This window comes from Argiope bruennichi, chromosome 6 (genome assembly GCF_947563725.1).
Source record: "Argiope bruennichi chromosome 6, qqArgBrue1.1, whole genome shotgun sequence".
Lineage (NCBI taxonomy): Eukaryota > Metazoa > Arthropoda > Arachnida > Araneae > Araneidae > Argiope > Argiope bruennichi.
Genome location: NC_079156.1, coordinates 64280415 through 64300531, shown reverse-complemented (window position 1 = coordinate 64300531; position 20117 = coordinate 64280415). Strand labels below are relative to the sequence as shown.

At 29.1% G+C, this 20117-nt stretch overlaps 1 protein-coding gene across 1 annotated transcript in view; it reads left to right on the top strand.

Moving 5' to 3' along the window:
- Positions 1–929: 929 nt before the first annotated feature.
- The window catches only part of LOC129971430 (phospholipid-transporting ATPase ABCA1-like), a 169166-nt gene continuing 149978 nt past the window's right edge, over positions 930–20117 (top strand). Inside the window, exon 1 of the mRNA XM_056085187.1 lies at positions 930–992. The gene's annotated coding sequence lies outside the window, so the exon portion shown is untranslated. The remainder of the gene's footprint in view (positions 993–20117) is intronic.

Sequence of the window (20117 nt, the reverse complement as noted above, 5' to 3'; positions counted from 1 at the left end):
TTCGAGCATCGTAAGTCCCACAACTGATCTGTTCAAAAATCTTTGCATCATACATTTAACTATTCCCATACAAAGGCAAACTCATTTGTGATTCTTCTGTAAAAGTACTTCATTCGATTTTTTTTTCACTGGTTGTACACAAAAATAATCGCATTGATAAACTTCATTGAGAGCATTTCTCAAGTTTACAAGCTAGAAAATTTTGAACTTTTATTTTTATTGATTTTCTGATTGTGATGTAATTGCAAAATTTTGCTGAACTTGTCGCGAAAATTATAGTCATACTGATGCAGAAGCTGGTTACGATTAAATTTTTTTTTTTTTTTATTGTTTGTTATTAAATAATTTTTTTCTTTAATAATAATAAAAGAAAAATAGACAAACATAGAATTTTAGCGGAGAAAATAAAAGCTATTATGTTTAATCAAATGTGTTATGTCCTTTAGAAATTAGTATTTAATTTTTAAAAAACTGTTGAAAGAAAAATTTTAATAGAATTAATATAATTCGTAAAAATAGAAAATAAAAAATTATAAACATAAAACTTCTTTTGAAAGACTCTGTGATTTTATGCATCCGATAAATAACATTTTTTTCAGTATTTGCATTTTTTTATGCCTAGCGCACATACATTCAGCATTTTCCCTGGAAAATCATTTTTGTTGATACATATTTATTGGAATGCTTACATATCTCTGAAAAGCTGTCTTTTAATCTGACGATTAGCAGAATTAAAAACCGATCAACGTGCTCTCCTTTATTATGAGATGTACGGACACCGACCGCAAACTTGTAAAAACAAGGGCAAGCGAAAGTGGCCTATTTAAACAACCTATTGCCGCCTTTTTTTCTAACTTTTGTGAGCGCAAGCGCAGTCTTGCCTCACGTTGCCATATGCCCTTTTTTCCAAAGTTGTCCAGTTAAATTTGGGACGCGTGCGCGCTTTCCTTCTGCTGCAAGTGTGTTACAAGTATCGTCTGCTAAAGAATCAGGTAAGAATTTTTCTTTCTCCCGTTGCATGGTGTAATTATAAATAGTGAAAGCCGGTACTAGAATACTTAATTCTTTTTATTTTTTTTTTTAATTTTTAATGGAATTTTAAAATGGTATGTAAAATTTTTATAGATTATGGTTATACTTTTTGATATATTAATAGTTTAAATAAAAAAAATTTTTAATTAAATTTTAACATCTTTATTTGATAGTTTTTTTCCGTTTGCCGATATGAATTTTATTTAATCAATTTATTTATATTTTTCAATTAAATGTGCGTTACCATAACTGGTATTTTTGAATTTGAGAATCATTAAAAATATTTTGTCAAAATAAGTATTAAATCATAGATGTATAAGAGATTAAATAAAAAGATAATGCCATGGAATAAGAACAAAAGAACAAGCTTAAGAACAAGATAAGAATAAAGAGCAACCATGTTGTGTTGTGACAAATGCCACCTGGTCTAAAATAGCTCTAAGGTATTAAATAGACATTCAAATGAGATATGAAAATAATTTAATTGAGTAAATAAAGTGCAGAAGTTTCAATCATGACATGATTTTTTTCCTTTGATGGGTATTCTATTTACTTCCTATCGTTTTAGAATAATAATCTGAAAGTTTAGCTCTACGGTGCAATCTAGCAGGTTTATGCAAATAGATAATACAAGAACCTTAATCTTTGACTACTAAAGAGCATATAAGGCATACTCACATTTTAGAATCAATCAAATAGTTTTTAGGAAACCTAGTATTTTGGTTATCAAACTATTATGTTCCAATTTCTGCTTTATGAAATACTTGGGAGGAAAAGTAGAAAAGATGAGCTTTTACTTTGGAATTCTTTTTACGTTCGTATCAAAAATAAAGAGAAGATATTTAAAAAATTCGTAGTCAATAGGCTAAAAAGCAAAATAAATAGAATTTTACTTGGATAGGTTCAGTAGGAAGTGTGCAACGTTTATATACTAGAAGAAATGTGTTGAAGAGCATATTACGATTTTAAAAAAATCTTTTTTATATAATCTTTTTAAATGTGATATTTTTTTAAAATTCTTTTTGTATGATGAAGAATAGATCACCATGAAAACTTCAAATACTTATGTTTTTTTAAATATAAAACTGAAATCATTGAAGTATTTCAGAAAATGTATGTAATAAACGATGCTAATTTCATGTGCTTTGAAAATTTATAGAGTACAGAATTTAATACTATAACAGAACTTACAAAAAGCATAAATATTATAAAAATTTTGAAAGTTTTTGAAACCATTATGGCTATTATGTCATAACTTTAAATCGCCGTATCAATTTCTATTTAACTTCTATTCTAATGATTTTTGTAATTTTGTCTTTCTTCCAAACAATTTTGAAATTTTAAAGTCATATCAAGTTACATATGATTTTTATATTTATTTAATCAGATTCTCCATCTAAAAATATATAACGTGTAAATTTGTGGCAAATTTACATGTGCTGTGTTTTTGATTTCAAAAATTAGTTTTTAAAAGTTTTCTGACTATCTTTTTCCTTTTGTTTTATTCTTTTGTTTTTTCACGACTTTCTCAGCGAGTAGAGATACATTGAGATTGGCTAAGGTCTAAGATAAACAGATATCAAAATCATTTCTTATTTTAATAGCGTTATACTAGAAATTACTTACAAAATTTGAATTCATTTCAAATGAATTCATTCAGTCTGCAGTCTCTATTTTCTTTTAACATCGCAACAATTGATTGAAAAGATTAAACGAAAATGCAGGACAATCTTTACAAATGAGTGATCCCATCAGACTAATATTTTATCACAGCCACTTCTGAAAAATTTTAATAAAGTCAAATACTCAATGGTAAATTCTCTCCGATTCCAATTATTTCCTCTCATTAGTCTTCTCGTTCTAGTTAAATTTCTTTTTCTTTCCATTTCTAACGAAAAATACAGCTAATTATTTAAAAAAAAAAAGAAAAGAAAAAAAAAAAACTTTCTTGCATACGATGATTAGCGAATAAAAGCATTAAAATTTCCAAAATGATACCGAGTCCGAAAAACATGTTTTTACAATTATGTTTGTTTATATGCGAACTAGAGAGATGACTTGAAAAGCAACAAGCTAATGTGATATAATTTGTATGCGATTTTTGAATCAGAATTTTAATATAATAAATATTGGAAGAAGTCCGTCAATGGGAAATTTGTCTACATGGCCTTCCGTGTGACTGTAAATACCATAACTAAATTCACAAAAAGCTAAATAGATGTAATTTATCATTATTGTCATTAGTATTTCATATGTGTATCAGATCCTGGAAAAATTTCGCAGATAACGTTGATTATCTGTTATTCTGTCCATTCGTGTCAGTGGTGGATTTAGTTACTTCACGGCTACAGACAATGCATAACAAAAGAGGCCCCTCTTTTAGTAAAATGATCAATTAAGTTCCCCATTTCATAAGATTTTTAATATTAACGGTTCATTTCAGATTAATATTTTTATTAACTTTGCTTTTTTATTATTTTATTATTTATTATTATTTTTTATTTTTTATATTTATTAATTACTATTCCATACTTCCCGGTATCCATGCTTTTACACCATATTATTAAAGCAGATGTTCGGTTTTATAAAAATCTAATAAATTGGTGAAAGTCATAACCATATAGGAACTTGACAACTATACTTGATAAATACTAATATTATATCATTATTCATGGGATTTATATTTTCACAAAACTTCTTTATTTGCCAACCAGAAAAAAAATGAAGTTTTTTAAACGACCGATTTGCAGACCCCCTCTCAGACTAGTGTTTTTAGGCAGCTAGCCTGATCTGCCTAGTTGGAAAAACGATACTGATTAGTGTGTAAGTAAACATAAAAATTCAAAATTTCATAATGCTAGGTAAATGAAATTTTGTATTTACGAAATTAAAAATACGTATCTACATCGAGGATTACAACTATTAACACCTAAAGATCCAAAATGCATATAAGGATCTCTTTATTGTGGAATGAAACTAAAAAATTTTTTTTAACATATTGCAGAAATAGATAAAGGAGGGAAGGTTTCAGATTTCCCAAGAAAATCAATAAATAGGGCTTACCGATTGATCTACAATTTTTTACATATCCATAATTCTTGTTTCATAATTGCTTTCAATTTTAAATCTATTCTGTAACACGAAAATAATTGAATTTTATTGTGAATATTATTCATTTTAGTAATGTGTTATATTATCATTTACTTCGGTGCGTATATATACTATTTGTTTATATTGAATACAATAATTTTTCAGAACAAAAAAAAATTATTATTAAAATTTTGAAGCTGTTTCTGAAATTTGCTTTTTCATGTGGTAAAATTTTTATGATATGAAATATATGAAACATTTTTTATATAATCGTATAAATGAATGGACGTATAACATACACTAGCATTTCAGAACATTTTATATCCTCGAAAAAAAAAATCAATTTTCTCCATTATAATCTCATAAAATAGGAAAATTTTCGTATAACGAAATTGCATTATAATTGGAAAGTTAAAAATTCATAAATTAACTTCTAAATGTATGAAGTTTTGTAATCAATAGGTTCCTCTATGATAAAATGCCTTTTTTCATTTTTCCCAAAACATATTAGGACTTTATTTTTTTTTTTCTCCTTCACATTTCAGTGGGCATATATAAAAAATTATTATTGCTCTTGTATATATTATTGTATCGTTGATATTTATAAATATTATGAATCTACGAAACTTATTTTTTTTATTTATTTCTGGAATGTAAGTCTATAACTGTATACCAACTGTACTATTTATATGAAAAAAATAACAGGCATTTTTCAGATATTTCAAATTATATGAGATTATTTTTTTCACAAAATTTTCTTTTAAATATATTAAAATGAAAATAGTTTTTTTAATAATTTTATTATAGCTATTTTGGAGTGATTTTGCTTAGAACTCAGCGAATTCTTGAACTGGCTTGATATCCCAAATAATTGAGTTCTTAGATTGTTAAATTATGAATAGCATATGCATTTCACTAAACAAATTTTACCTTGTTATTTTATAAGACTTAAAAACATGAATTTAATTGGATTAGTCAACTATAGATTACTGCGCGTCCAAATTAAAAAATGTATATACTACAGAATAAAAACGGAAATGGAAATCCTTTTTCGAAAATGTCTATGCAATATATATATATATATATATTGTAAAAATCTTAATTTTAACTTTGGCGAAATCATGCAATTGAATATTTTGATAGACAAGTTTGAATTTCATCATAGGATTAAAAACAATGTTATAGTTATTTCGCCGGCGTCCTGACACAGGGGTAGCTCGTTTTCCCCATGATCTGGGCGTCCTGGGTTCGAGTCCTGGTTGTTCTTCAGCTGTTCTGTCTGTGCGATGTGTGAATGTGGCCCCCTGTAAAAAGGGGTTGTGCAAGCGAATGTGATGCGTGAGTAGCCGTTGGCCCTAATTGGCGCTACTAAAACAAGAGATCACTGAAATCGTCAGCGAGCTTGTCCATAGGAAGTGCCATTCAAAACGACAATAGATTTTGTATCAAATTAAATTCAAAAGAATTAAAAAAAATAAAGCTATAAAATTGTTCGGATATGAAACTAATATTATTAAAAAGAAAATTTTTCGAGTTTTAAGATAATACAAAAATATTTTTTTGTGAGATAATAGTTTAAAAGGATACGAACATAAATTTCGGTAAGTAAGTCATAGAGAATATCTATCTGGGAACGATTAAGTTCAAGATGATAAATGGTTAACATTTATCATCTTGATATGTTTTACATCTTCATTCCTACGACTGAAAGGAAGTTTCAGCTACACGGCGAACCCTTCTCCTTTTTAAGAATATTTCTAAGTTCCATTAATAAGTTAAACGAACCTTAAATTACATGAAGTTGCAGCTGCAAAAACAATTATATTTGGTTTGGTTATGTTCACTTTAAATGAAGCAGTTTGAAACGGTCGTTCGGTGATTTATTTACAGTTGAGTACTGCCATTTGGCAATAAAGAAATATATATTGAAAAAACAATATATATATATATATATATATATATATATATATATATATATATATATATATATATATATATATATATATATATATATATATATATATATATATATATATATATATATATGCTAATTTATTCTAAAATTTCTCTTATTTCCTGATCTAAATCCCGATCTTTTATTTAATTATTTCTTGCACACGTTCTAAAAAAGTTGCTGAGTTTGAACTTTCCATTTTTTGAGCAAATGGATGAAAATCCTTAAAGTCTATGACATGGTTTTAAAAAAATACCTAAGATACCCTTTCAATCGACACGTGTAAAAAAATCCCCAAAAGAATCTCTAAGAATATATACATATATTATCATTTCTTCTGAACATACTGATTTGTTTTTATAAATCTGCAAATGATAACATCGCAACAAATTTTGGGTTTGTTCTGATTAGCAAGTACTTAAAAAATGAGTATTATTCTGTTTTATAATGAAATCAGTCTATTCTTTCAATTATGTACTAACTTTTATATCAAATCTGATATTTTCTTGAGAGAAAAAATTCCCTTTATTTACAACTCACATTTCTTCGATTTTCTTTGTCGAGAATTCTTAGTTTCCTTAATATTGTGATTTTTATGTATTGTGTTCCTAAAACGATAACTTGAAACAAAAGTATTTTCTATGCTGCAATACTTAAACTCTAAAAGGAAAAAAAAAAAAAAAAAAAAAAAAAAAAGTAAAAGGACGCGGAAACTACAACTGCTGGCATAAACAATTACGTTACAGAAAAATAAACTGTATCACAATAAACTGAATACTAATTGCACGGCAAAAGGCTCTGTTGAAGTTAACATGTCAACAGGAACAGGTAATGATTCGATTTTGAGGTCAGGAACTCTCAGTTTCATTATTTATGCTTTACATCTTTTTTACCTGCATTGTTGTTAAGAATATCAAAAAGTTTTGCCGTCAAACTGTTTGCCTTATGAACGTGATTTCATAACGTTATCAAAACGTGAAGAAAAATATATCTCTTTTATTTAAAGAAAATAGTAATGAATGACATGTGAAAGGACTGTTTAACTGGAAGAAATCTTAGCATATCAAATTGAATAATTCATTTCTTTCCACAGGTTTTTTTTTTGGTAATTGGTATATCATTTTCAATACTTTTTTTGTAATCATTTTCCTAATCATTTTAAACGAGCGTGGTGGCCTGTTCGAAAGATCTTGACTTTTGACTCAAAGAATTCCAGCTAACAAACTCAATTCCACTGTAGAACTGCTATGAAAGCAGGCCTGATGCACGTCAGGCCCGATCATTGTCAGGCTCAAATGGATCCTATTAATGTGACTAGGAAGCTTGGATAGAAAGGTGTGGGCTCAAGGTCCATTCTCGCCCCCCCCCTAAAGCTCAAATTTGCAAGGTCTATTCCATAATAATCTTATTGTTACTTCGAAGCGAGGCATAAATAAAACAGTTACTTAAACGAATTTATATTTTCTTACGTTACTTACCTTTATTCAAACATATTTATATTCTTTGAATTTAATTTAGAAAAAAGAAGTTTTATATTCAAACAGACAGTACCGTCACGTATTAGAAAATGGTTGGGATTCAAACAATCAGTAAGGATATTTTTATTAATTTCCTCGACCCCCCCCCCCAAAAAAAAAAGAAAAACAAGTGTCGAATATTTCAGTATATTATTATGATTATCCTTTTAGGCTGGCATACTATTTATGGTTTGCATCTTCCAAAATGCGTGATGAGACATATATGACGAAAAAAATCGTGCAAAACCCTCTGCAAGACAAATCGTTTGACTTGAATTACCAGATTTGGAAAGTAGTTACTTCTTGCATGATATAATCATTCAGAAAATATTTTTTAAAGTTTTAATTCAAAAATTAATCAAAATTTTAATATTCTTTCTCAATAATTTCAAAGCATATTATTGCAGTAAACTAATTTTTACATTATTTTTAAAAATAGAATTTCGGTAATAAATTTTTTTTTCTGTACAATTATTTTTTCAGTTATAAGTTTTTAAAAATATTTATAAATATATTTTGCAACAGTATTTTCCATTGTGTTATAAATTAGGATTAATGGTATGTAAATTGCAACGAATGATATGTATTTTTTTAGATTACACGTTATCGCTGCTATATATTTAAGAGTAAGCAATTAAAATAAAATAAAGATTGACAAACTAAGCCTAAAATATTATCATTCTGTGATATTTCAGATCAGAGACTCAAATTTCCTTGAATTTTTTTCTATTCCCCATATTTCCATTTATTCTTTTATTTATATAAGTGGGAGAGGGTTTATAGTCTTTCTTCAACAAACAAATCTATAGAGAACAAGAAGACATATTTATTACAGGTAACAAAAGCACATTTCTCATAAAAAGTGATCATTTCTAAACAAGTGACAAAATTAGTTTGTATTTAATTAAAAACTAAGAATTTTAACAGATGAATAATTTATTAGCAGCGTAGCATTGGGTTTCAAGATGATATTTACCTTACAACCATAGGCTTAATATTTTCCTCTAAAATAACTGAAATATTTTTAATTAGTCATGTTTGGAACCTTATTTAATATTCTTTCTTTTCTTTGTCACATCGATAACAATCTCCTTAAACCGAAATTATTAAAATGATTTTTTTAAAAACTGAGACTTGTAGTAAAAAAATGTAATGTTATCTCATGCAGCTATTGAAATTCGTTGAAGATTATTTCTTTCCAAAATTAAATTATTTATTTATTAAATAAATTACAAATTCTATTAATTATATTTTATAATAGAGAATTAAAAAGTTATTTATAATAGAGAATTAAAAAGTTAAAGATTTCTGATTTGAAGACTAAAGTCGGGTACTAGTTCATTCGATCTAATTATAGGTCACATTCCAACCGAGTCAAAATAAAGTGAACTCGGTGAAAATTAGTTTAATAACTTGTTTGGCCATACTCTCAGAAGATGTAATAGACAGTGACTGTAAGGGCCAAAAGGGCATGTCGATTATCAATAATAGTAAAGAAGAAAAACCCTTAAGTGAATGAGTGATAAAATATATGCATAAATCAATTTTTTTAAACCAATGAACAATGGTAGTTTTAGAACAAAGAATAGGAAATGAAACCGAAATGAAACCACGAGCAATAAATAATTAATCGTTAGAATGGCATAAGATAATTTTGTTTTTGTTTTTGAGATTGAGTGTTTCAGCATAATAAACTATAAAAACCTATTTTCTTTGTTTCGTGCAATTAGGCAATGTTTTCTTTGATTTTATTGAAGACACACACACACACACACACACAGAGAGATAAACACTTTCAATTTTTAAAAGAATGTAGTTTTTTTTTTAAATGCAAAAGAAGAAAGAAAAAAGAAAAGAAGGGAGGTAAATGCTTTCTGCCTGACAATTATCATATGTTCTCTTCTTATAACTTCCCTACTCTATGAGATATCCATCTTACAGTAATTACAGTACATTCCCATTACAGGGACTAAAGGGAGGAGGATTTTTTTTGAATAAACCTTGTACTTCTATTACTATTTTGTATGTAATCATAAATGTTTTGAGTATAAAAAAAAATCAAAATTCTCTTTGTAGATTGCATTTATTTTCTTTATTAAAGTTAAAATTATATTTTAAGAAATGTTAAATCTACATCAGAATATACTTAGTTATAGTTAAGAGCATATGAATTTCGATATTAAAATACTTCATATTTTTTGTTTATTTCTTGCTTTCCAACATTTTCTAGCATCAATGTCTCACCATATTTTTATTAAAAATATTTTAATTGGCATTCACTCATTGCATTGTTTAATAATCTTAGTAAAAAGTTTAAAAAAAATTCCTCTTGTAACGACTATTTCCATGCAATGCACTAAGGTTTTTTTTTTTTTTTAAACGGAAATTTCTGAGACATTTCCTTTCTAACTGTGTTTCGGTTCATCGAGATTTACTGTAATTTCATAACTGACTCAAAGCGGATTTAGGTATTTTGCGGCCATAGGTAGCGCACATTATGATGCTCTGTTTTTTTTAATGAGATAGACAATTTAGTTTCACATTTCAGCGCATTTTAACTTATTAATGATTTATCTGAGGTTACTATTTTTAATTTTATAAATTGTATGAATGTGCATTTTTCGTTTATTTATTATGATCCAGATTACCCGGCATCTACATTTGTACAGAATATTATGGAAGCAAAAGTTCAATTTTATAAATATTCTAAATAACTAAATGAACACAATGAAACATATAGCATTTGCGAATTATTGTTGATAAAATATTAATCCTAATCTAATTTTTTAACATTTATAGAATTTGTGTTTTGGTAAATTTATTGGCAACTAGGAAAATAAAATTTTTCAATCTTTACTTATTGTAATAGGCATTTGCCAGCATTGCCTAAATGGACACCTGTTGCTGAATGTCAGTAATTCTATTCTCGCGGGAAATTTTTTCTTTCCTTCATAAATATAAATATTTCTTACACCGATTACTTTGAAATATGTAAAGTAATTCAATTTAGTGTCGCTAATGATGCTTTCCTCTTCATTTCACTTCGATTATATACCTTTTTTTTTTTTTTTTTGGCCTATCTCAAAGCGTTTTTGATTTTATTCACAGGCAGACATAATGCCAAAAATGTTATTCTTCGAACTCAGGAAAGTCTGGAACGAGGAGATTCGTCAAAATCTCGAGTTCTATTTTGTTGACGAATTGCAATACTTACTCTAAGTATATTTCATAAACGAAAAAATAACCAACCAATTTCCAACCAAATTAGCAGGAATGTTCTTTTCTTGAATCTCTCTCATACTTACGCAATACGATTGGCTTTTTATTTTAATTCGTATTGTGAAGTTTCACGGAATGCATTTTATTACTCTTCCCTTTGACGAAACAGAACCGTAAAGTTCATTTATATCTAAAATTTTGGCGTGAAGACTGCATATCAAACTTCATTTATCTTGCTTGCTATGTTTTGGGGATATTGTGTTTGCATATTGTGACTATACACATGAAAATTAAAATTAGACTTACAATAATATTAAGATTATATGCTTAAACTCACCCATCTAGATTCTTATGTCCCACGTTTTTGCTTTCCCATATACTAAGTATGCAGAGAAAAGCTATCGTAATCATTAACAAAAGAAAAATGAATCGAACTCATGATTTTTTAAGGATATGTTTAGGGCGAGGATAGAACATGGGACCTTGTGGTTCGCAGTCCAGTAACAAAACCATTATGCAAAAGCAATTGCCCGTGCAGGGTAGTTGTTAACTGGATTATATGCTATCCACCACAGACTCTCCCTCCAGTGAGTCGGAGAAGGTGAGACGAACGATATGGGTATTGAGTGGTAATGTATTTAGCTGTTGTCTAATGGGCCTGTACCCAGTTAAGTAGCGCCAAGCGTTATGGTGAGCGTGTGTAGGTGAGTGGTTGCTGATGCTGCGTCACGTGAGTGTGACGACTTGGTGTTGCTGAGTCAAGTGAATCTGACGACTTTGGTTTGCTGTGGGTAGATGGCGCCACAACAGCTGCACGGAGGTTAAAGGTTCATCGTCCGAGGTCACCAATTTGGTGGATTGAGATGCGGAGGATAGAACCTGGACCTTGTGGTTCGCAGTCCAGTAACATAACCATTATGCAAAAGCAATCGCCCGTGTAGCGTAGTTGTTAACTAGCTTATGTTCAAATCACGTCCGGGTCACCAATTTAGGGATATGTGATGCGCGAGGATAGAACCTGGGACTTTGTGGTTCGCAGTAATATAATCATTATGCAAAAGCAATTGCCCGTGCAGCGTAGTTGTAAACTGGCTAATATGCTATTCACCACAATTTTGAAAAAGAATTTCTTCATTTTAGAGCTCTCTCAATTCGAAAAACGCCTTCTATCTATGAAAAGGATCACTCAAATATGCTTTGAGCAAGGCAGATGCGATCTGGTATATGATCTCTGCATCAAATTTCTAGATATCTTTCAAAATTTGTACGAAATTCATTCAGAAGAAAATCTGGCTGTCTGACTGTCCGTATACAAGTGAATACAATAACTACAAAACATAAAGAGATAGATACTTAAAATTTGATATAGGATTAATATCTAAAATATAGATTCGTGTTAAATTTGAAACCAAATCTGTCAAGGATTGACCGTCTGATCCGCAAGCATGTAAATGAGGTTAACTGAAAAATGCATTGATTTAAATAAATGATTTGTGATTTTTTTTTATTATTAATTTCAATGGATCGAGAAAAAGGTGTCAAAATACATATTCGGTTTTTTGGTACTTGTGCATTAATCATATTTTATCGATTGAAGATCACACGCTAATCGGCTCTTTTGTAATTACTGTTTGCCAGGCATATAGTTAATACACAAGTAGCAATTTCCTTTACTATATTAATAACCAAGTCACTGTCCTATGCTAGACTGTAAATAAAATTCTGAGTCCTCTTATCTTTCAGGGTTTGCCAAGGGTCAACAATTTTATATGGGGTGAGATGGGAAAGAAAACTTTTATTACAGAATATGCGAGAAAGTTTAGGGGGCACCATTTTCATTACCTTCATATACGTATGAATAAGCAAAGAAACTGTCAATCAATCTTGTAACATATGCGATCTGAATTTTGAAACATAATTTCAATCAATTCAGTTAATATTGTAATATGACAGCGTGGATTATTCCAAAGAAACAGGCCGATTTTTAAATCGAATTGGTTTATTTCTTTTTTGACACATAGGGACGATCACTACATTACACAACTTTACAAAGACTAACATTTAAACATGAAACATTTTAAATTTTAATAAACTATCCCTTCCGGTTTTCCTTTTTCACGCACACCACATCATTCCTCTCCACGCTTCTTTTTCCACGTTGCCACTCGGTACCAACTAAATTTAATTTCTGTCGCCATCTCACCAAAGTGTCTAGTCCTTCAGTACTTTACAATATGAATATATATAGATATCAAGACAAAATCTCTGTCGTCCGGTTTCGACTGACATTTGGCTAAAATCTTCAGCTTTGGTATAAAAACAAACTCAATTTCACCTGTCCATCGTTTTGAGTTTTTGAGCTACTGTGTTCCAACTCAGAGAGATCTAAAATGTGAGCGAGCTTAGAAATTTCAATTTTGAATTTTATTTAATCCTTTGTGCACTTTGTTGACGGGAATGTAAAAAAAAAAAAAAAAAAAAAAAAAAACATTAGAGGGAAAAGACCTTAGAGATGTCGAAGCACATTAATTCGCGAAATGTGTTGACCTTGAGATTTGAGTGGGAGCCTGGGAAAGTGACATCTTTTATTTTTCTTCCTGCGTAGGTTTCCATAATTTCTTTTCTCTAATCTGCCAAGAGGGTTCAAACTTTTTCTCAGAAGAGCATTTACCCTCTCAATATGAAATGAGCGTAGGTAAACCGGGTGGCATTACGTGGTTTGTTTTCAAACAAACACGGCCATCACAAAGCATTTCCAATCGAATACACAAAGGTTTCATATTAGATTGTTTTTAGTTCTGTTTGTCCCGGAATAATTTCCGTAATTATCATTCTGTAATGATGCAGAATGCTTGTGTCTTATCAATAATTTCCCTTAGAGCGATTTTATTGAAAACCCTAAAATGGGAAAGTCGCTGTTGTAGTCTAATGAGACATGGTATTAATATGATTTTTATTCTTATTTTAGTTTTCATAAATCAAAATACTTTTTTTTAAGTTAACCCTTTCTAAGGCCGTGGGAAGTATGCTTCCCACCAAATTCATCAATCTTTGTATGAAATTTTGTAGCTTGACATAAGTTCTGAGAAATTTTTTTAGAAAGACAGAAATTTAGATGCTCAAGTTCTTTACCTCAATCAAAATGATGTGCCTTGATTTGTTACTTAAGTATTAATTAACCAAATGAATTAATTAATCAAATTAAATTTATCTAATAAGCTAAATGAATCCATTTTCTTATTCTAATTTCAAACCTAAAAATATTTTAACATAATATGACTAGAAAAAAATGGCCCTTTAAAGGGTTAATAATTTTTGTTGACTTTTTCATATATGAAAATTGCGAAGTGAAAGTATTGTAAGAATAAAAAAATTCGACATTTAGACATCAAAATTTAATATAAAAAAATGTTGACTAATCATATCATTTCAGACCACCTTGAGCTTGAAAAACACATTTTTGGCATTAAGTCTGTCTGTCTGTTTGTGAACTTAATAATTCAAAATAACTCTTGAGCTAGACACCGTAACTCTTTAAGTTAGAATGATGAAACTTAATATATAGACTTTGCACCAAATTTTTAAATTTGTATCAAACTTTGAGCGAAATCCATCCACAGAAAGTTTGTATATCTGGCTATTCAATAAGTAAACGCGATAGCTCCAAAACGCAAAGAGCTAAGCAGATAAAATTTGATATACAGGTTTAGCATCTAAAATATAGATTCTTATTAAACTTTGATGCAAATCTGTCAAAGGGTTGACCGTCTGTAGGTCTGTACTTTCGCATGCCCATAAACTCCTGAACGAAGTGACATAAACCAATGGAATTAGGATGTGACTAACACTTCAGTTCTCAGTCAGATTTTAGTTTCATTTGACAAAAAAGGCGTTAAAAACGTGTTCGTTCCATAGATTCAGTAAAAGCGTTGGAATGACGCCAGATGTCTATTTTAAGGTGTACGTACACACTTGAAGATTTTTTTTTTTAATTTTAACTTTAAAAATCCAGTTTTTTCACAGTAGGTCAATAATATATGTTTAAACTCATTTCAGTGAGAAAAAAAATCATATTACACTAATTATTAATTAATTAAATAATATTTAATGAGCTAATTAGCCTATTTTTTGAAACATGATATCTTAAATTCTAATTTGTACAGATACACAATTCTAGGTGGAAATTATGCTTAATATTAGTCTCCATGTTGTCTGCCTCAATCAAGTTATAAAAATATATAGTTTTTTTAAAACAATTTTTTCATCAACAATGGATAGAAAAAGCGAGATTTTTTCTGTAATTTTAAATTTTAAACAGCTATTAAAAATTTATTTCTATAAATATAACTTTGATTGAGGCACAAAACATCCGCTATTTCATACAGATTATTTTGATATATAAATAACTGTATTTGGTTAATTTCTTGTTGAGTTATGATTGTTTGAATGAAGCAACATAGTGGAAAAATATCATTCTTCATAAAATGAGTTTTAAAAACACCGTAACTAGAGTTTTTAATGAAAGCACCTCAAGAAAAATAATTATAACTCGAGAAATATTTCGAATATTGACAACATCTTGGTATCGTTTGAAAGCTAAAGGATCAGAGAACATTATTAAGCAATAAAAAAATATTCGATATTTTGAAAATTTTTTGAAGTTTCAAGTATGTACATACACCTTAATAACTATTGTTCGCTAATCCATTGCAAAACAATTAGTCTTATCCAAGGTCCATAATTTTATGAGGGGTTGAAGAATAAGACCTTTATTGGAGAGTATGAGAGAAAGTTTCGGGGATCATCACTTCCGTTGGTGAAAATCATTTTTGTCTGCAGGTATGTGAACAAGATAACTTAGAAACATTTTGAGTTGAATGGATAAAATTTGATTTGTGTTCTATCAAAGATCCTTAGGAAGTCTGTCTGCCTGACTGTCTGCACACAAGATAACTGTAAAAAGCAAAGAGCTAATAGAATAAAATTTGGTACACAATTTCAGCATTTAAAGTGTAGACTGTATTATATCTTGAAGGAACTGTATTATAATTTGAACTATATTTATCTTTCAATGAGTTAGCCGCTTATATTTCTCTATGTTAATTAAAGACAATACCTCAAAAACACAACGATTTAGATAAATGAAATTTAGTATATGACCTTGCAACTAAAATTGTAATTCTGTGCCAAATTTTGGCTTTAGTCGGTCTAAAAAAAGAATTCAAAGTGCTTTTCAATATGCTGCGAAGTTAAAACAGCTCATGTGCGAGACTCTGGAAATATAATCTGAGCACTCGTGATATTCTTGGCCATGAAGAAGGTTCACAGTTTTTATGTGGGAAAGGACGGGAGAAATAAAAACCGCTAAGAAGATTCGGGGAGACCATCTCGACTGATTATTTCAAATTAAATTTATAAATCGTGCATAATTATCAAGATGCACTCATAAAAAAAAGGTGTAAAAAAGTTCTCATATATTGTATTCCTATTTTAATTCTTTCTTGTTCTAACCAATTTGTAAACAAATAACTTCAACTAATTATGACCTTTGTAAGTCATATCACTGACTCTCCGACCTGTCCGAAGGCACACGAATAAAGAAAACTGAATGATTGGACCGCCGCAACAGCAACACTGGCAGGAACTGTGGTTGAGTCCTAAGGGCCATCAACGGCCATGGTACAACCCTTCCCGAAGGAAGTATGTCCCGTCATAGATGGGAGGAGCCAGATCCCCCCTTTTTGTGTACCCTCCAGAGTGGCGAGATCCAACCACTATACCGGAAACATCTCATCCTCTTTTCGAGGTGCCCCCCGGGGGGTTGATGACTTTTGTAAATAAAAACTTATTTAAATTATTATTCATTGAGCTTGAAAATTACTTGCAGAATTAAGGCCAGATCGAGAAATTGGCAAAGCAGGCAATTGCCTAGGTGTACCCAGATATAGATGCATATTTGCAACATTTTCAAAATAACCTACTTTATTTGATTTCCTTTGATTTGAAAAACCTGCTTTCATTTTCTTCATGAGGTCCATGTACTCGAACATATTCAAATGAGAATCAAATATTTCTAAATTTTAGAACATGATACTCATAATTTTTTTCATTTTTCCGAATTAGCTTGCAAATTATTGATGTCCATTTTTTTTAATTGTCTCACATTTCAATAGCCCAGACAAATTTTGTATTTGAATATTTAGAACGCATTAATAAATTTTCTAATTTTTTAAAAGTAATTTTGATTTAACTGTTTTCATTCTTTTAGTTACCTTTAAATTAAAGTTTTCTATTTGCACCATATAGAAACCAACTCTGTTCAAGGCAACCCACGATGAAATATTTTCTTATTTAACCATAATATTTAAAAACTGCTTGTATAGATAGGTACTAAAAAGAATCAAAACAAAAACATTTGGTGTCAAAAATTTAAAGGGAGAAAACAGCTTTCGAAACTTTCCTAAGAGCCCCAACCCCCTACTAAGCTTAATCCGGCCCTGTACAAAATGAGATGGAGGAGGCACAGATGATAAAAAGACCATTAATGGCTCATTGTCTGCAAGGTCATCGTAACAAATTTGAGCGCCCTGGACTACAATAATTTGATGTCTTATCTGAACTGTAACTGGGAACTAATTTGAGCTTTTGTATGCAACTAAAATATCTACTTAATAAAATAATTGAGGGGGAAAAAAAAGAATGTTTTTTATTGATGTTTTTGCATTTTAACAAATTGGTTTTTTTTAAAAATAAGATTTTACAAGCCTGTTTCCGCCACATCTAATTGTAAACATGATTAGTTTTAATGACCATATTATAAATAATGATAAAAAATATTCATATACTGGTTCTATATGAATGAATTCGGAGCTCATATACACGTTTATATAACCTTATAAAATCTGTGACTATCTAATTACAAGCCCTAATTATGTACGATATTGTGAATATTATTACAATATCTTTTGATATTGTATTATATTATTGTGCGACTAGAGTTGTTAGCCTCTATTAGGGTAAAAACACAGAAAGTTATTAATCCAATCTGAACTGAACATAAAATTATGAAATCAAAGATAATCTTAAAATTAGAAGTTTATTGATAAGTCTATAAGATAAGATTGGTCTATGAAATAAAATTGATTGACAAGCCTCTAATGTAATGAACACAATACCAAACATCAAAATTTAATACAAATAATATTCATAAATTTGATAGAAACAGATTTGTAAAACATGTTTTTATTAGTGTACTAAATAGGAGTATTTTTTAAAACTCTAATTAACTTCTACTTTTTGACTTTTAAAAAAATCATTTTTTCTCAAATCAAAAGATACAGAATCAAATTATATTTAAATTAATCGGTAAATTATAATTATGTTCTAAAAATATTAAAATACTATATTGCCATCGAGAGCGTATGAGTAAATAAAAAGACTCTGGAACATGAAGTAGTGAGTAAAAAAGTAGATTACAATATCTGTCTTTATAAGTATGAAATATTTCAAAATAAATAAAATATTTAAAACAAAAAAAAAAAGTTTGATGGCTTTTTTTTTTTTTTTTTTTTTGCTTTTTTAGTTACCGTTTTAAATGAAAAGTACAATTTTTTTTTACGTGATGAAACTTTTTGACTGACTGAATATTATTTTATTTAAAATATTTCAGGGACTATATATACATATCTATCGAATTTTCAATCTAGATTTTAATTAATTATTATCGTTTTCGTTGTTTTTCGAAGAACATCTTTGAGTCAGATTTTTTTTTTTTTATTTTCAGTGGAAGAAACAACAAGCGAATAATCTGACCAACGAAATACGTAATTTGTAAAAAGAAAAACAAGATAAGTTATACATTATCAACATCGGTTATTCTTGTTAATATGTTATCCACATTAATAAGAATGTCAGTGTTGATGTTTTTAAGATCAATCATTGAAAATAGTGTGACTCATAATAAAAAAATTATTGAATAGTTTCAGTTCAGTGTAATTCTAAATAAAATAGAATAAAACAAAAAAAAAATGAGAAAAAAAATAAAAGAAAGAAAAATTCTTGAACCATTTTCATGTAATGCATAGTTGGTGCGCTTTTGTGACTGTTTTGTATTAAAATTAAACAATAGTAGCGAAAAAATGACAGCAAATAGTTTCCACTTTTAATTTGTTTATATTTTTGATGACTTTATTACCTACCTGTCAATTCTAAAGGGCATAACTTCTATGATCGGTTTTTTTTTTTTTTGCAACGTACATCCGTGTTCTGTTTTCGCGGAATTTTAAGTAATAGGATGCAACATTGATTTCTTCAATCCCTCGAATTTCTGGAAAAAAGCGTTTAGGTTATCGAAGGTTTAATACGATATATCTTTTTGTTTCATGAATTTTTTAAACCTATATTTCTATAAATGAAATTTGACATTGCAATTACAATAAAGAATATACTACTGAAATAAGAAAGAAAATCGCAAATAATAGATTTAAATAGAAGTCAGCAATTCATTGAATGATTTCATATCCCTCTATAAAGTGAAAATCGCAGATAAATTTCTGTTCTTTTCTGTAGAAAAAAAGAAATAATAGGTTTTTTATACGCTTTTGTTTCTTAACAATGGCATATAAAAAACCTAGGATTGAAGCATAACTCGGTCCTGGAATAGATATCAGAGGAAGGAGGTTTTGAATTTGTAATCTCTGGTTGCAGTCTTAAACGAAATTAAACAAACAAAAGTATTGAAATCCTGTTTAGCATCTAATTTGTTCGCTGTACTCTGGAAGTCCACCAAAGATTTCCCAGATATTATTTTTTAGCAAAACAAAAATGCGTTCCAGCTTCCTTTAGAAGTCCACCAGGCAGCTAAATTACCCTCATATATTAGAGCTAAATCAGAGTTTTATCTCAAGAGCTTTGTAGGTACAACAACGTTTCTTTGAACCGCTGAAGATAATGTAGTTCCACTTTTAGATCCATGATTAGATCCACCTATTGCAATTTGCAAATCATTGCATAAAAATTTTTGTTCATGGCAGAACATAAAAATTAAAAGCTTAAACATTCTCAGAATTATTTTATTTTTGATGGTCGATGTATTGAGAACTAAACGTCTGCATTTTGATTTTAAAATCCATTACTGTGATGTGAAGTTTTGAAACAGAAGGTCTAGGCAACTCTTATATCTTCCTCGTTTTCTAATCGGGCTTCAAAATTATATGATTCCTTCCAAAATAACCTCAGTGTTACTGTCGAATGGGAAATTAATATAACTAAACTAAGCTAACTTTGACTTCGTAAGCATCCATTAC